Source organism: Falco rusticolus, chromosome 1, assembly GCF_015220075.1.
Source record: "Falco rusticolus isolate bFalRus1 chromosome 1, bFalRus1.pri, whole genome shotgun sequence".
In the NCBI taxonomy this organism is placed as follows: domain Eukaryota; kingdom Metazoa; phylum Chordata; class Aves; order Falconiformes; family Falconidae; genus Falco; species Falco rusticolus.
Genome location: NC_051187.1, coordinates 124,133,339 through 124,151,550, shown reverse-complemented (window position 1 = coordinate 124,151,550; position 18,212 = coordinate 124,133,339). Strand labels below are relative to the sequence as shown.

The window sequence follows — 18,212 nt, the reverse complement described above, 5'->3', positions numbered from 1 at the left end:
CTTCTGTGCAAGCACCACAGAGTACAATATCACTTAGCTTTCAAGCATCTAATACTTGGACTGGCATCCAACTCTTTTACGTACTGAGAACTAAGTGATGTATTTCAGCATAAGATGCTGAAAGGAGTCAGGTGAACTGGTTAGTAGAAAGTGTGGCATTAAGACAGATGCCACAAATCTCATGTTCCTGGCCTAGGAAGATGCATCTTTGTCAGAGTAGGAGTTGCAGCTGAGTAAGAGTGAGAACATTAGCAGGGTGAAGGTGTCCAGATTCATAGCTAAGGCTGATCTGTAGCTCACTAACCGTTCCTAATCTCAGATTTCTGGCCCGTGCTGTGTTACTCTGCGTGTCCCTGGCTGCAGGCACAGGCCTTTCCATCATGAGGATTGTGAGGGAAGCAAGCTTCCAAATGAACTCCATAGAGATGCACAGTCTAGTCATCATTGTTACACAAGTCTCCTGTATTTATCACTAATGTTGAGAAACTTTAGAATATGAAAGGCGATAGAAGGATCAGGAAAAGCTCAACCCTAGCCTCATGGTTAGTATAGGCTCCACGGAGAAGAAAGGAGAAACCCCAATGTCAGTTTTAAGGACAGCTGCTGAATTTTTTACTGAATAGTCATTGGTAAAACACCTTTCAACTTAGGAGTTTAACTTCTTGTAACAAAGAAGATGCTGACTTAATGAAAGTTACTGAAAATTCACATAAAATAGAATTCATGTTATTTGGTTTTGTATGTTATAGATACAAGTCTTTGGAAGCAAATAGTCTTTTTCAATATTTTTTCCCAGCAGGTGGGGGAGGGGGGAAGGTATCTTATATATCCAATATACTTTGCTTCATATTCTTCCGTTGGGATTTCAGAGACAGCATTTCTTCAGTACTTCTCTTTCTGTCAGGTGTACAGGTTTTCTGTGTATGCTTTTGTGATTGTTTTGCAAAAGCATGTTTAAAAGGCATTCTGGACCCTTGACTACATAAGATAGTTAAAGAAACCTAGCATGCATTTTATCAGAGTGCACTGTCAATAGTCAGATTTGCTGTGAAGTAGGTCCTGTGACTCTGGCACAAATGTTATCCTGAGTTTGAATGTATGCTAGTAAGCTATACCGAACCAGCACAAATATACAAATGAATGGAATGCAATTACTGAGGTTTAAAAAAAAGGGAATTTAAGGCCAAGGAGATTATTTTCTTTTTCATTACCAGCTTGTTGCTTTTATTCCTGGTAAATATGTTCTGACCCACGCTGCCATTGCGTTACTGTTAAAGAAACCAAAATGAATAGAGCATCAGTCTGCACTTGCAAATCGTCAACAAGCTGTAACCAATTGACAACAAACAGCAACCAAACTGAAGGTTTGCCAGCCAGGAAGATGTACATCAATTAGTTTCTTGCACAGCTAAATATTCAAGTAGTCCAAAGCCGGTATCAGAGATTAAGGTAATTTAAAAGAATTATATTCCTCTTTAGCCACTTTCAAAGGTTTTGTGATTTACAGCTTTATTCATCTCTGTGTCTGTTACACTGTTCCTTACTACATTTTTTCAGGAACTGACCGCAGGACGCACTAAGGCAACTTTAGTCCTTGCAGACATAATGGGCTCAATCAAAAAGGTCTTCCTCCCTTCTGTGTCCACAGCAATATATGCCAACAAATGACTTCTCCACTAATTTAAAGCATGAATTTGAACATAACTGGCAATCTGATTTTCCTTCAAGTAAGGTTCTCCATTCTCCTGGTGCTAGATTTATCTCCAGTATAATCCAGTATGTGTCCAGATTTTGTGAGCCAGTATCAAAGGCAAATCGAGACAGACACCACAGGAGGTAAATTTTTTTCTTCAGGGCCAAGTGCATGATCTTGTAGGTGCTGCCCTGGCAGTGTGGTAGGGTTTCTGGCACAAAGGTTAAGTTATTTATGCTAAATAAGCAAATATTAATTCTATAATGGAGAATAATAAATTTCTACACTTTAGGAAAAAGATAGAAAATGGACATTTCTCTTTCAGTTAATATTTAAACATACTCACGTGCCAGGCACAGAAAAATGTAAAATGCATTCATACTAAAGGTATTTATATATTATCAAAGAAAATTCATGCTTCTGCTTCAGCTTGTGGGGTCTGATCTACTCATCAGAAACTTCTATGGTTATAGATATTCTTTATGCCTTATTATTTTCTTGTGCCAATATTAATATTGATTTTTAATGCATAATTGATTTGTCTGCCAGCATGAAATTCTGAAACTAAATGTACTTAGTTTTCAGTTGAAAAAAGTTTCAACAATAGAAAAATTAGATGGAGAAATTTAGGTCTTTAGGACTAAATGAGCTACAAGTCTCGTTTAAAACTTTCAAAATTATACATACTTAGTTTGAATATGAATATGATTTTAGACATATTTAGACATGTGGAGTCTATAGTTTGTTTTCAGATTTAAAAAGTCACCTAGCTTTTTTGTAAAGTTCCAAAAATATTATCAAGGTTTTTTTTCCATACGATATGTTAGTGAATGTTACATTCATAGCAAACTGAGATCCAAATCCTGAAGCTATCCTAATTCCTTAAAGACTTTCATGCAGGTAAAGTAATTTTCAAGATGTGGATGGTTATAAAGGCGAGGCCTTTGCTCTATTGTGAAGTGCCCTTACTGTGTTAGGGCAGAACTGTACCAGGAGAATACTGAGGTCAAACTAGCTTCAGGCATTGATAAATGCTAAGTTACCAGGAGCTGAACACTGGGAGGACGTATTTTCCCATCCAAGTATTCTTTACTCTCTAACAAGAGAGGTGAAGCTGGATTCAAATGAATGCACACTTTTATTTATTAAAAAAAAAAAAGCCAACAAAAAAAAAAAAAAAAAACAAACCCAAAACCAAAAAAAACCCCAATAGCTCACCCACCCAGCCAAAAATAAAAACCTCACCCCCCCCATTCTTCATCTGAAAAATTTGGTAAGTGTTTTATTTAACTGACTGCTTCCTACAATCTCCTTTAAAAAAGAAATTAGCTGTTAACATCATGGGAAATATTTGTGTTAAAGGTCATATTAAACAAAAGTCAAATCTAGACTATCTGAGGAGTCTGGAGAAGATGTTTAATGCAGATTTTTTTTGAAAAAAAGATATGTGTCACTGCAGGTCATCTCTGAATATTCTTGTTGGGGTTTCTCTGTTGGATATGCAATCTCAGCTAAATGTTTTGAAGAGGAGGAATCAAATAAATTGCCCTATTTTGGGTCTTTCTCATCTGTATACAGTTGTGCAGCTCTAGTAGACCTGAAAATTGCCCAAAGACAAACTTTTAAAAAATAGAGTGCTTCTGAGGCAGAAAATTGCTTTTCTGCAGCATGGTTTAAGGGACAGGATGTGACAGGAGGACCAGGAGTTGTCACTGTGTAGTGATATTATAAAGCATATCTTACATAACAAAAAGGATCATTTGTTTCTTTTTCCTTTCATTTTAAACTACAAGAGATTTAATTGCAACAGCTGAAGGTATGCCCTAAATCAAGAAAAAGCCATTATAATTTACAATTAAAACCGAAAGTTCCTCCCTTAACCCACCTGTAATAGCTATTCATTGCAGAGTGCATGTGGTATGGGTGTGTGCCTTATTCTCAAAAGGAAGAGTGAAAAAACCCCAAAAGCTCATTGTACATGCATGTCAAATATTAGCATGATTCTTGTAGTATAATAAGAAAAGAAAGTGGTTTGTGCTTTTGATTATCCTCTTGATGTTTCAGAGTAGTTTTGCATAGCTTAATTTTCATTTTTATGGCAGTCTGTACATATAAAACAAAATGAGGAAAGGAATAGAGGGGGAAAGAAATGTGCCATTTATATACTAAGGATATGAGGCCTCCTTTGGGCCCATTATACATTAATGGGTCAGCTGAGATTTATTAGGATATGTATATTAATCTTTATACACATTCACATACTGTAATTGTTCCTTTGGTACTATAATGTGATTAGCTGTGAATTTGTGCAATATTAACAATAATATGGATTTCCATATTACAGAACAGTAATAACAAATGCTTATTAAAAATGCATGTAAAGTATGGGATGTGAAAACACTTCCGAACTCACAGTAATCCGATTATGTTCTGTTGTTTTTAAATACCAAAATGGTTAAGTCTTTACTGTAAAGTAAAATCTTGTATGAGAAAAGCAAGAATTTAACATTCCACAGTACTGAATGAATGAGTCTGAAACTGAAAAAAAAATTAGTGTCTGATCCTCATGAAGAGCTAAGGTGTGGATTTTTGCATTACTATTATTTAAAAATATAGCAAAAAATAGAATATCAAAGGTAACGATAATGTTCGATTGTAATGTTTCCCTAGTAGGTTGCTCTTGTATATAGGAATGAGGTGCAGTGTGGAAGGAACTGTCTAGGATCCCTGCTCCTTCCCAGACAGCAAGTTCAGCATTGATCCTCCACACTGCAACACTGAGATCAGTTTTCCTCCCGTGTCTGGAATGGTATGAAAACATTTCCACCCATAAGGCAATTGTTGTGTGATACACAGATATAGTACAGTAGGAATATAGAAAGGCAAAACTATTAGTTTTAATCTTGTGAAGCTGTTTGTTTGTTGTTTGTGGGTTTGGGTTTTTTTTTTCTCCTTAAATGGTGTAATATAGAGAAGCCACTTTGAGTTCAGATTTCAGTTTGCAGCAGTAGTAGCTCTATATGGGACGGGGTTGTACACCCTTCTCTGTTACTCTGTGTCTGCTTTCTGATCAGAAGTGACAGGCGTCCCTGAACTTGGCTTATAGAGAGACAAACAACTTCAAAACCTTTTTATATTTTTCTTACAGGATACATACGCCATCCTTAAAACATTGGGAGCTTTTCTCTCAAATTATTTTCATAAGGTAGTGATGTTTGTTTAATGAAAACTAGTTTACCTTCCCTTCATGACCCCATAGTTGGAGGGTGTCTTTGACCCCTCTTTCCTGAATTTTCCTGTTTCCTGTGTTCACCTTTTGTACATTTGGGGTAATAGAAGGAATTTCTTTATTGTACCTTCTACCATTTGCCACATAGGCTTAAGATTATTTTTTTATTATTTATTTCCAAAGCTCTTACTAGCATCACAGTTCCAGCTTTTCATTCATCTGATCTGAGAAAGTTTCAAGATTTATGAATAGATCACATACTGTAAAACCTGACCATAATGGAGGAAGGCAATCACTCATTTTTGGCTTCATCTTCTAGAAATACCAACTTTAGTATTTTTTGGTCCTATAGGCCCCTGTTCTTCTGATAGGATGTGGCCTCGATATGCACAAGGTAAAACCAGGACTATTTTTTGTTACACATTTAAAAGGTGTTCCTTAGACTTTCTTTGTCCTGTATATTGTGTCATTATATGGAATCCAATAACCTGGTAATCTCAAACCTGAGTAAGTTTTCATGGACTGGAAAAGGCTACTCGCTGACTTTGTGAATGCTATTTTCCTGTATTTCCATTATCTGCTTCAACATTCAAAAGTCTTACAAAATAAACAATGTTAAGTAACTTCAGTGTAGGGTTTCTAGCTGGTTCATTGTTATACAAACTGTAGAAAAAAGACACCTACCTTATCCCTACTCATGGCAATATGCAATTTAAGTAGAGGTACTTTTGTCATGCATTTTACATGAAGCTGATGAGCATTCCATTGTATTCAGATGCTTGTGGAATTGCTGTAAAATGACATACAGCAGGTGGGCCAGTGTCATTTCTGGAAAGTCTCTCCGAGTTGCCACTTGAGCTGCTGATGTCTCTCATTGACATACCATACTGCTGCAAGGCAACTACTCTTTGCTTGCTTATCTATTGCGTTTTATTTTGGTGGAAATTGGTTCCTTACAGTCAATTCAAATTTGGCCTGCCATTTGCTTCTGCTTATTAATTTGTGGCTGCAAAAGAGAATAAGTAAAAGGCAATCATTAAAAGCACAGTTCTGTGCAGTATAGTTTTAACAGCAAGGTGGTATAGTCCAAGGCCTGTGTTAAAAGTGCCTTCTCTCATGGCTGATTGGACTTGAAGGATGTTTCTTTGAAGTTTGTGGCAACCTATCTAAATATTTTGTGCATTTTAGCTATGTCAGATTCTCCTGACAGCTGTTGTGAAGTCTTCTTCACTATTTTACAGTACTTCCTCATAATTTTACTGACATCTTCGGGAATGTGTATAGCCAGACAATGTATTGATATGGATACTTACATACCATTATGGGTTTAACACTAATAATATAAATTAATCTCAACTTAAAGTGTGCATACGTATTAACAAATGCATTGGAGAAACAGATTAAGAGCATTTTGAGCTGTTTACAGAACTGACATAATTAACACTGTAGAAAAAACATTATGGATAATGAAGTTACCTAATATCTGCTTTATTTTGGACAAATTTTCATTATCTTTTTAATTTAGATTTTCAGTTATCTAATCTAGAGAAGACCATTTTATAATCACAAAAATATTGGTTTAAATAAAATTAAGTAGAAGATTAAAACTCCTCATGTTAGAATATTGATTACTCCATCACATTCCTGTCATGCTCTTCTCTTCAACTATGGAATCTTAAAATAAATTATTCTTTCAGAAACTTCATGGAAGTTACATTTCCAGAAGCTATAACAGGATATTTTCAACTATCTATGGTACTTTTGCTGATTCAACCTCATGAAAACACTTGGGTTGGATTCCCTTGTTTGCTATCTATAAATATTTAATAATATTTATGGAATTATAAAGCCAGTCAAAATACGCCTGAAATTAAGCCATTTTGTTTTCCCTGGAAGGGAACACACTGAATACTTTGCAAGCAGTGCAGGAGGTCTTGAGCTTAGATCTTCAGTGGAACTCCACTGCTTCATATCTTACCCTTATACAGCAATTTCAGTTCACAGGCAAGGTCAGGAATGGTTTTTCTTGATTCAGCTTTGATTTTGAAAAGTTTATGAATCCAAACTTTTATTATATTAAATAAGAATTATGTATAATAATAATAATAAAAACTAATAATAACAACAACAACAATAATAATAATAGCACTGACATATTTTGAAAATATCTTTTGTCTGCTGACAAATTTATTCCCCAGTGCTCCAGCAGGCTTTTGTCTGTTGAGTTGCCATTTCTTAGTGAAAGGAAGTGACATTTCTGGATGATCCAGAGAAATTGTGTTTAGAAATATTTGTTAAATGTTAGAGATCATACTTTCAACCAATTCTACTTAAAGTGTAGTTCACAGTCTTACAGTGTGGTTAGTATGCCATGACATTCTTCTTCAGGGGTAATTTTCGAGGCAGCGGGGTACTCATTGGGGTACATCCTTCTTCGACACACGCTACAGACCTCTGTTAATTATCTAATATAGGCTAGAGTAATCCTTAAGGTTTCTCGAGCTGCGTCCCATGCTGCTGCAGCCCATCAGAAAATGTGAATCCAGAAGATTGGGGTTGAATGTATCCTTAGCTGCCATAGCCCAGAAGGAAGCTTCAGGTGCCATCAGTGAGGTTAGAGATACTCCAGTTTCTTATGATCTCAGAACATTCTGGCACATCACTTGCACCTGGTAAACAGACCTCATGTTCTGATGTTACTCGCTGTGTGTGAGAACTGAATACATTATATTTATAACCTCTGGCACAGCCCAGCCGTGTTCAATTACTACTAAAATTCACAGCAGTCACTTACTGATGCTTGTGAAGCATAATTTATACAATGATCACCTTTTAAAATGTGTGAACTTTCCTCGATGACAAAATTACAGTTTCTCAGTATTCTTAACAATACTGTGAATAGGCAGATAGTGTTATCTAAAGTATAGCAGGAAAATTCTCGTACGTTATTTGTATAGTAGTGTAATTTGAAAATGAGAATTCTCTGTTTTGTATAATAATGTTTTTTTAAAAATTTTTAGAACTCACTGCAGATGTTAATGTGTCTGATAGAGTTCAAAACAGGTTAAAATTAGGCCACACACTGAAAACTAATAATGTTTATCTCTGACATTTAGATCTGCAGGTGTGACTGTATTCAGCAAATTAATCAAACTGCAGCAGCTTTGCTACAGAACATAGTTTTGATACTTTTACAGCTTCGGTAGAAAGGACAGAGGAAGAATAAAAATTCAGAGTACTGAGTGCATAGACATTTCCATTGGGCAAATCTGATGTACTGCATCTTACAACTAAGAAGGTACCTTGCTGCAGTGCTGCTCAGAAAAGTACTTCTTGTTTTCTTTACCTGCCCTGCTTCTTACTCTTTCTTCACTTCTTTTTTCTTTTTTTTTTTTTTTTTTTTCTTATTTTGGCTTTAACTACTTTGTTTTAAAAACACTGACGGTTTCTGACCTCTACAGAAATAGGAAGAAGACAGTTCTGTGCTACTGGTGGACCAGATTTTCTGAATCAGTGACCTATTCCAGTATACAATGCAGATTTAGGAAATTACTTTTCAGGAGACATATGCACTATCAAAGTAACAATAAAATAATCAGTGCATTTCATGTGACAAGGTGCATTAACTTATTTCCAGCAGAAGTAATTTGAGATCTGTATCAAGTCAGCTTTATAATTATATTTTCCTGTATATGTTTGGTCATTTGTCATGCTTCTAACTAGTTAGCAGGTAACGTCTTCTACTTGCCATTAAAACAAGATTACTTCATGACTGAAAACTAAATGATACATCTTTCCATACTTCTTGCATCTATAAATTATTTCTTTGGCAATAGGGGCGTAAGCACAGATACATTTGACTTTTAAGTTATTTTCAGACTTCTCCAAATACTATAATTTATTCTTTTTCTTTTAGCCTCTTGTGGTCTTGTAGCCTAATTTAATTATTTTTTTACAACATTTATATTATTTATAGCAAGGAACAGACTGTAATGTTTTTAGCAGAGAACTGTAGGCTCTCAGGGTGAACAAAAGAAAGATAAAATGTCTTTGGATTTCTCAACTCTTTTCTATCAGAATAAAATTTGACTCAGTGTGGAGACAACCTACACGCAGCCTTTCTCCACCTGACAACCAGCCCAATGGAACTTTCTTTTGACTCAGCTGGATATTGCTGCTGCTTTCATATACAGAATGATCATCTTTGATTTTGTACTATATTACTGGATAAAGAGCAGGGAGGGAGAGGTGAGGCACACAGTAACTATATTGTTGTCACAGTTACAGTTTGACCATGGTCTTGTGGATACAATCAAGGGTTTGCTTACTATTAAAGAAAAAAACCAAACCAAACCAAAACACTTTACATCTACATTCTATTGAGTGATACTAAAGATTCTAGAGTATTTAATCTAAAGAATCTGCATCTGAAGTGTGATTTCAAACTGGTCAGAATCTCAATTGACCTTCGCTTCAGAAAAGAAGGATTTGGCTCTGCCCTTACTAATGGAGAGAAGTAGTTCAGGCTTTCTCTGTTGGTGATCTCCTTTGTCAATTACATAATCTTTGCAAGACTCAGTTTCCTTTATGCTATATGTGATCTATGTTCCCTGGGTGCTTTTAGCAATACAGTGCTGCTATAAGCTGTAGTACCTCAATATAAGTACTTAAATAATTCAGCTTCCATAAAAATATAATTTAATTTTATACCGTTTTTTGTTTTTCTTGTTGCCTGGCCAGCAGAAATGTGAAGGTGGTGCTCCATGCAGCCTCTCCAATATTTGGACATGAGAATATCCATGGACAAATACGGTTTCCTCCTGTAGTGAAATGAGGAATGTCCAGTTTCTCTAGGAACACATAGACTGTTGACTCCTTAGGTCCATGTCTTCCCCAACAGAGGTCCCTGGAATATTATAAGAAGCATGTACCCTCATATTCTTGAGGTAACAGTGGACTCAACTTACCAGAGATATCAAAGAGAAAGTCTCTCAAATGAGGCTGGTCTCACATATCTCTCTTTTGTCTCTAATTTGTGAGCCTTTTGGGCAGAGCTTTTTTAACATGGGCATGTAACACCTTTAAATAGCAACAGAAGTAGTAATGATACACACGTGACAGACAGGAGTTCTTTTAATCCATAGCAGAGCAGTTCTTTATGCAACTCTTTTTCAGTGAAAGTGAAAGTCACCCATTGTGCCTTGTGCTAAAGACAACAAAGAAAATGCAACCACCTTGTTAGAAAGAAAAGGTTTGATGTTTTACTATCACCGTTCTGATGAGATTTAAAGAAAATAGCAAATAAAATTAAAATCTACCAGAGGAGAAATTGGCTATTTCAGTTATTGTCCACAGTTGTGTGTTTTTCAATTATTTAATTTCTTTCATTTACCCAATCCACCTGCAAAAGTGAACAGAAAAAGGGAAATGTTTATTTTTTTTCTGATCTCTGTGCAGAAGGACCAAGCTTCATGTAATTTCAGTGATTGAAAAGAGAGGAAAGAAAACTCATTTTTCACCTAAATGTTTCTGTAATGTTATAGAAAGGAAATAATCCTTATGATATGAGTCTTTTCTGCAAGCAAAAAAAATTATTACTATTGAGATTTAATTTAATACAATTTAATTTAAAACTGTTTTTGGAGTTTATACATTTTCTTTTACAAATGGGCTTTAAGTCACAGTTTTTCTGGCTTTCCTTGGAAGCTGTGTAAGTGAAAACAACAAACGATATTAACCATATTAAACTTGCACAGAGAGGTGCCATTACCAATGGAAAAAACGTTCTTTTACAAAACAGGCACCTCTCTGACTTCATTCTCATCGTCTTGATGGACCCACACACGAATTTCATATCACAACAGTGGGAACTGTAATTCACTTATTTACCATACACTAAAAATCACAGATGTGGATATTTGGTTGTTTCTAAGACATAATATATATTTTCACTTCCTTACAGACTTTTACAAGGGAAGCTGCCAGTCCGTTTATTGCATGTCCTACTACCTCTATCCCTTGCGAGTGTTTTTCTCTGTAGTACCAGTTCCAACTTCTGTCAAATCTTCTAATCAGTTATGATACTGAAGTTAAATTCATCCATTTAGGTCCATACTTAAAGTTTTCTTTTCTGTCTCGGAACTGAAAAATGCTCTGTGCCCAAAAGCCTGTAGTTAATGGCATGACACAGAAACGGGCTGAGGTCTAAGCGGTTCCTTTGTCACCTGACTTCAGGGCATTCGGTCTCTTTCGAGATAAGACCATGAAGGAGACAAAGTCTGTGATGTCAATGAGGAGGAGTATTTCTACAGTTACTGCTGTTAGGATTTTAGATTTAATGTTCATAAGATCATACACCGACTGACTTCACAGAAACTTGCAACTACAGTTTCAATGGAGCTGCTACAGAATTAGAACAAGCATTGTTTGAAGAACCAGCAAGGCAGGGTTTCCTTTGGGAATTTCAAGTGCTGTAGCAATTAATATATATGCACCAAACTGAACTCCGTTAAATGAAGGTCTGTAAGTATATATACTTTATTGCAGTTCTACCCTGCAGTACAAGAGTGTTATAAATAGCAAGAGCATCAGAAATGGAGTGATTGTCCCATTACTGCAATACAAAATAAAACCTAAAATCTAAATATAAACCAAATATAATAGGAAAAATTACCTTCAGGAGTTATTAACATTCACCAGACAAAAAATAACCTGTTTTCCAGACAGCTGTAGGCACAATTTGTGCATCACAAGCTTTGTCAGAGACGTTCCATATCTTGTAGTACCAGTAGTAATGTTTCGGCATTTCTTTTTCTATTTTTCCCTAATACCTTCTACATAACTCTTCTCTAATCAAAGAATAGCTCTGAATTGATACATTTTAAATCACATAAATCTCTTTAAACGTGAGACTTTGATACAGTTTTAAATAAAAGTAGGCTACCTCTTTTAATCCCTTATTATATGAATTCATAATTTAGTGGTAGTAAATTAGAAGTCTTTGAAACTAAAACCAGGCTCTGTAGTGCTCTATATCATGTTGTTTACCACTTCCTTTAGAAATAATTCTGTCTTAGTTGCATTTTTCCTGCAAAGTTGCTGTGACCTTGAGGAAGTCACTTAGCTTCACTCTGCTTTCACTATGTATTAAAAAGGATAATTTTTATTAAAACAACCCACATTATTAATGAAAAAATACAATGCAAATAATATGTATTCCGTTTTCTTACTAACATATGCATTGGTTGATATTCCATGTTGTAATCGGTGCGTTCAGAATTCAGCCTTAGGCGAAAGAAAAGATGTAATGAATTCCTTGTCACACCATTGTCATTGACCTTGGTTTTGTGTCAACTTTTCACAACTCCACTCATCAAGTTGTACTTCAAAATGCCACATCCACAACGCAGCACAAAACTGGTTCAGCCCAGTCTACCACGTGCCTTCCATTTCAAATTAGCTATGATTTGTCTGAATGAGCTGCATTAGTACTTATGAATGTAGTATAGACACTGGTTTTATGTAGCTTTTGAAAATTATTTTTAAAAGTTCTATGAAGAGCATATTAGTCATTGCAAACACTTGCCTTCTTACAGTCTTTTTGTAAACACACTGTAAACTAGTTATGTCACTGATATCTGTTGTTTAAATGCTGTATATAGTTTGTTGGTTTGTTTTTTTTTTTTTTCTTTTAACAGGCTACTCAATGGGAGCATTGTTTTAGCACATTTTGAGAAGTTTAGCTAATGTCTCAGCAGTGTTTATTTGTTTTGGAATGTGGTCTTAAATACTTGTCACTTCCAGGAACACACAGATACGCGTAATGTTGCGAAGAAAATCTGTTCAGTCTTTACAATCTAACTTACAATTATGATTTGCTAAGTGTTATTATGACAAACTGTTGATGTGGCATGTGAAGGAAAGGAAGGAAATCTTAAAATCAGACTTTTGGAAAGATGGCTTTAAAAATGTGATTAGTTAAGGCAAAATGTGGGAATAGTTCTGAAGGAAACAACTGTGATGACAAATACGCAACATTCTTTTTTCAAATTCAAAAGTCCTTTTGTTTGCTTATGCTGGACTCCGGGTAGTAATGTGCTAGTTGTGTGATGGAGTTTTTATGTAAGCTGTATCCATGAGGGAACTCTTCGAAGCCATGTCCCTTTGCACACTGTCCACATAGTGAACAGAACTCGTTTAATCATAATTCCTTTCATTGCTTGGCCAGATCAGAGCTTTTCTTCTCGATGTTCTTGAAGTCTGCTGTAGTCCACTGTATCTTTGTAGCACATTCATGATTCTGCATTAGCTACCTGCTTTTCCTTCCAAGTCTTGCACGTTTCTTTTCCTATCTTTGCTTTTAAACCAAACTGAATTCCTAGCTTCATACACATGCCTTTGATGCTGTTTGACTCTTTGAAGCCCTCCCCCCCAAACCCTGCTCCAGTTTCTTTGAAGGAATCAGGGAAACTAATAGTGTCTCTTGACCTGTTCTCTTAACTTTGTCATGCCATCTTTAGAACAGGACATGAAGAGATGTTGGCATCTGAGCCACTTCAAAAGCCACAAAAAACTCCTCAGTTAAGTTACTGGCACGTGGGAAGAAGAAACAGCATCAGGTATTAAACTCAGTTTCCTTTAGTAGCAGTACACCCTTGTAGTTCTGAGACCACAAAATTCCTCCAATGGAAATCTCAGAATATAGCCCCACTGTGTACAAGTTATAGTCCCCCTGTATGCACGCGCAAATATTTATCATTCATCTGTCAGTATGTCACTGTCTAAAAATTCAGCAGTGCTGATTCATTGAGTACCCTGGCATCCTCCTTCAGACTCCTTAGCTGCTTATGAGGATGCTGCTCGTTCATCAACTGCTAAACTGTTTGAGCACATCTGATGTGGAAATGGAGTGGAGGGTCTTGTTCCCTATGCTTTTTCCCTCCTCTAACTGTATGTCTTGGAGAAGAGCAGACTGCCAGTGCCGGGAACCCTGTGGAACTCGGGTCTCAAATACAGGAAAACTACAAGCCCTTACAGGAACGGGAGAGTTGTTTCTTCCTTAAGCTTTGCTTGGAATCATCTCACTTGTTAATGGATATTTTCTACCACTTAATTTTCCTTTAAAGGTAAGACCATTACTCTGAAGACAGAAATATTGATGCTCTCCAGGATGCTGTATGGGTCATTTTGTAAAGCTCAGTTTCTTGTGGGGCTAGATCTCAAAGAATAGATAGACTAAGCCAGGAGAAAATACATGCATTTTCTTTCTTCATTTTCTACAGTAAGCTCCTGCTGCAGGAAGAAGTTAAGCTGACCTATTTCTTTCAGGTCATCTAAACAAATTAATATTTTTCTAATGTATATTTCCATTTCACTTCGATTAATTTCAATTCCATACTGGAAAAGGGTTTGCTAATTACAGAAATAAAAGTTACTATTCCAAATAAGTTCTTCTCAGATCTCATCCTACCAGTTTTTAGGCAATATTTTGATTTTGTCTTACTTTAAAGTAAATTTGTCTCTAGGATCCTGCTTCAGAGTATAGTTGGTGCCTTTGACACCCCTGGGTCGTCAATAGTGGCAGCAGTGCCCTGAGAAGACACTTCCTCAGAATATGCTATTCTCTGTAAAAAGTCTCCTCTTTCATGTTAAACATCCATTTAACACACAGCAGGTCTGTGTTCAGCAACAGTCTCTACCTGAAGATCTTATGCTGTGTTTCCACCAAGAATCGTTTCTCCTTACATTATATCTATATGGGCTATTGCTCTTCTGATATAAATTCTGCTCAGACAAAGCAATCGGAATCCCATTGTTCGTTAACTAAGGGTTGGTGGTGAGTGTCCCTGGGACCTACACTATTAGCACTACAAACTTTGCCTTCAATTTATAAAATGTGTAAAAGTACACTGGAGAAACTTCTCCCTCTTACAGCAAGCACCGTTATACTCTCTTTTTCTAGTGTTCTTCGCGTTTGCCGGTCAAAATTGCACCACCTGTGAAAGCCTAACATACCAGACAAACAGGCGTTGTACGCTGTATGCAAACAGCTGTAGAGTCCAGTTTCTGGCATATTGTTCTCTAGTGCTCGCTCCGAGTCTTTTCTCACAATATACTTCAGTACAGGTACAATCTGAACTGTATTTAGAGACTATATAACCAAACCCCTTAAGAGATAAAAGGAGTTTTAAGACAACAGCCCTGTATAAATTTACCAAAAGTGATTCATGCTGAATACTTATTTAAAATAGAAGAGTCTAAATGCTTAAACTAAAGTTCAGTAACCCCTTCGCTTCGACATTGGATGTTGCTTTGCAGCTCTCGCTGCAGGACTTTTCATCGCTCGGTTTTCACATCAGAAATCCCTGCAAATCATGCTAGGCTACTAATAGTTGGCCTGTTGTCAGAAAAGAGCAATTCCTGTCCTTTATCTTCTTATGTGACATCCTTTTGAATCTTTTGAATGCCGTCTTCTGCATTTATCTGTGAAAATAGTCTTTACAATCTCTTCTCTACAACAAAGATAGCTGAAATTCAAGCTCTTGCAGTTAATTCCTTTGCACTGTTTTCCATAAGGACAAGTGGTAGGATCCGTCTGAAGCTTTTACCTAAAGAGAATTCTGATTTTCATGTAGTGAAGGTAGTTAACTTGCCTGTATTCCTTCTTAAACTTCACACTTCTGTGGAAACAAATCTCCAAAAATTAGATGTTACAATGACCTTACAAGAACAGATTATTTTTTATCAGAAGCTGAAAGACCCAAGGAACTGCCAGTCTTCTCTCAAAGGCATTTTGTGTGTAAAAGAACACTACCAAAATCACTGTTTTTCTTATTAAAGGTCCACTTGGCTGCAATTCAAGCAGAATCAATGGCTTTCCCATGAACTTTCTCATATTTGATATTTGCCGTACAACCACCTGGAGCCTCTTTTCCCACTTTTGCTAAATATTATGCACTTCCTGAAGTGTCTAGAAAATCTACAGTCTCTGAGAAGTCCAACTACAAGTCTTAACTAGAGACTGTAGAAGAACTCCTTCAGGTTTTTTGCAAGGGATACTACTTGGAGTTGTTACTGTGCAAGTTTGCAAAGGAAAAGGTATTGAGAAAGTCATATTACCTCTTTGTAGACAAAACAGGTATATAGGTACTTCCCTTACATTAGCAGAATTTCATAGCCCTCCATCTGTCCATGGCATAGGTCAGGTTACAGTCCTCAAAGTATTAAACCAAAAACGTTTTTAAATGTTTGGTGTTTTCACCCACTAGGTAGATGTTAAAGGTGGCCTGTCATTTTCAATAAGAGATTTACATCCCAGACCCATATTATTTCCCCATCAACAGTCCTCAAAGCAGGTAAATATATTTTACTTATTGTATTTTAATGGTTCTACTGATCTATAGTTCAGATTTAAACATCAAGTGAAATACAGAATTAGCTCCATTGCTCATAATCCAAGATCGTACTTCTGACATACATTTCCAGCATCAGACACTTCAAAGTATTGTGTAATACACATTCAGAGTGATGTGTAAGACTGCTAAATTTGAGAGGAATCAGTTAACTTCGGATACAAATCTCTGTCAAATTCTAATTTGTGGTACTTGATATGTGTTGAAATATTTAAGATGGTTTTCGGGTTGGGGTTGGGTTTTTTTTTAATGTTTGCTGTGGAAGGCAGGGAAGAAATTTTTTTTTTTTTTTTTTTTTTGCTTTTCTAAAGAAACAGATACTTGAATTTATAGTCAGTGAACAGAGTGAACAGTCACAATAGGAGAGCATTATCGCTGCCTGATCCACTACAGACCCCACTGCTCTTCATTGATTAGTATAGTAGAAGTGATTAGTTGATTAGTGGTGTAGAAGTCAGGTCTAATTCCTCCATTAACATCAAGCCATTGAGAATTTCACTAGAGGAATTACATTCTCAGTTATTTCTCTCCAGGACCCCTCTATTTTGTGTTGCCTGGATAGGATAGGATGCACAGATGTGTATAATCTGAGAATATCATTTACTGTAGAATTTATTCTTTGCTCTCATCTTCTTTGGTAGCTCTTCTAAAATGCTCCATGGCTATGACTATCACAGGTTCATAATAACAAATGTGAGAAAGGTTGATGGTTATAAGCGTTACAGTTAAAAGTACTACGTCTGTAATCAAAGTTTCTCTGTGTTCTTGAACTGAAGGAATGAATATGTTTGCTTGATTTTTATTCTTTATTTTGTATCCTTTGATAACATCCTGTCATTTCTCTTAATGCTAAAGCCAGTATTGCTTTTATTTCAGTGGTTTTTGTCTCTCCAGGTTTGTCACCTAGGTCTAAAACATTTCTTTTTCTGAGCTGAGATGTTCATTATAGAACACAATTACAAATAGCAATGCACAAATATTTTTTTATGTGTTTCTTTTTTTTTCCTTGTTTTATGTGTTGGTTTGACAGTTACTGTTTGATTGAAGACATTTTTACAAGAACATTTCTTTGTAAGAAGTTACAGTTGGCTTTAAATTGAGCAGAGAGTGATTAAATCCTGTTCTTTTTTTCCATTTACATTAATCTGGAAACGAGGGGTTGGGATGTGGTTTCACAACTGAGTTTCATCTGGCGTAACATTATTTATTTGCATAGATTTGTTACAGAATTTTGAAATTCCTTACCATCTTCTCTGGCTGCAATATAAGCAGTTGTACAAAAATTTAAAACAGGTCACAATTTGCCGGCATAGTCTCATAGGACTTGAAGACCTTATCTCACAGATCTCAAAGCATCTATTTCAACCTGATTTTCCTATACTGAAAGACAAAACAGTGCCTCATGCTTTTTAAAATCAGCAAATTGTGTCCAGGTGATTCTAGTGGTTCTATCATTCTGCATCCAGTGTAGGAAAATTTCTTTTCATCCCTAAGTCTCACAATCTAAAGAGGCGAGAAAGGTATCATAAGAAAGCAGATTTACCGTACTAATTTTAAGCACATCTATCTTAACCGGTACTATGGTTCTAGTTCTAATGCCAATGTATCATGATGGTTTGTCTGTCTCCTTAACAAAGATGGCATCTTGCTACACGTAATTTAATTACATCTCCAGAATTACAATTTGTGTTACATTCAGCAGGATGCCTTTGACCTGCATGATGTGTTTAGTGTTTTCCTGTCGTATCGTTGATTAATATTTTTGTCTTACAGTAGTGGTGCTTTCCAGCTCCCGAAATGTCATATGTTAAAATACAAATTCAATAGATTTCAATTGAATTGTATCTCCTATGAATACTTAATTTGTGCCATTTTTTAT

General features: G+C 36.0%; 1 long non-coding RNA gene across 1 annotated transcript in view; it reads left to right on the top strand.

The window, feature by feature from the left end:
- The window catches only part of LOC119153207, a 559,933-nt gene extending 543,668 nt beyond the window's left edge, over nt 1-16,265 (top strand). Inside the window, exon 6 of the long non-coding RNA XR_005106089.1 lies at nt 16,190-16,265. This is a non-coding gene — a long non-coding RNA (uncharacterized LOC119153207). The remainder of the gene's footprint in view (nt 1-16,189) is intronic.
- The last annotated feature ends 1,947 nt before the right edge of the window (nt 16,266-18,212 follow it).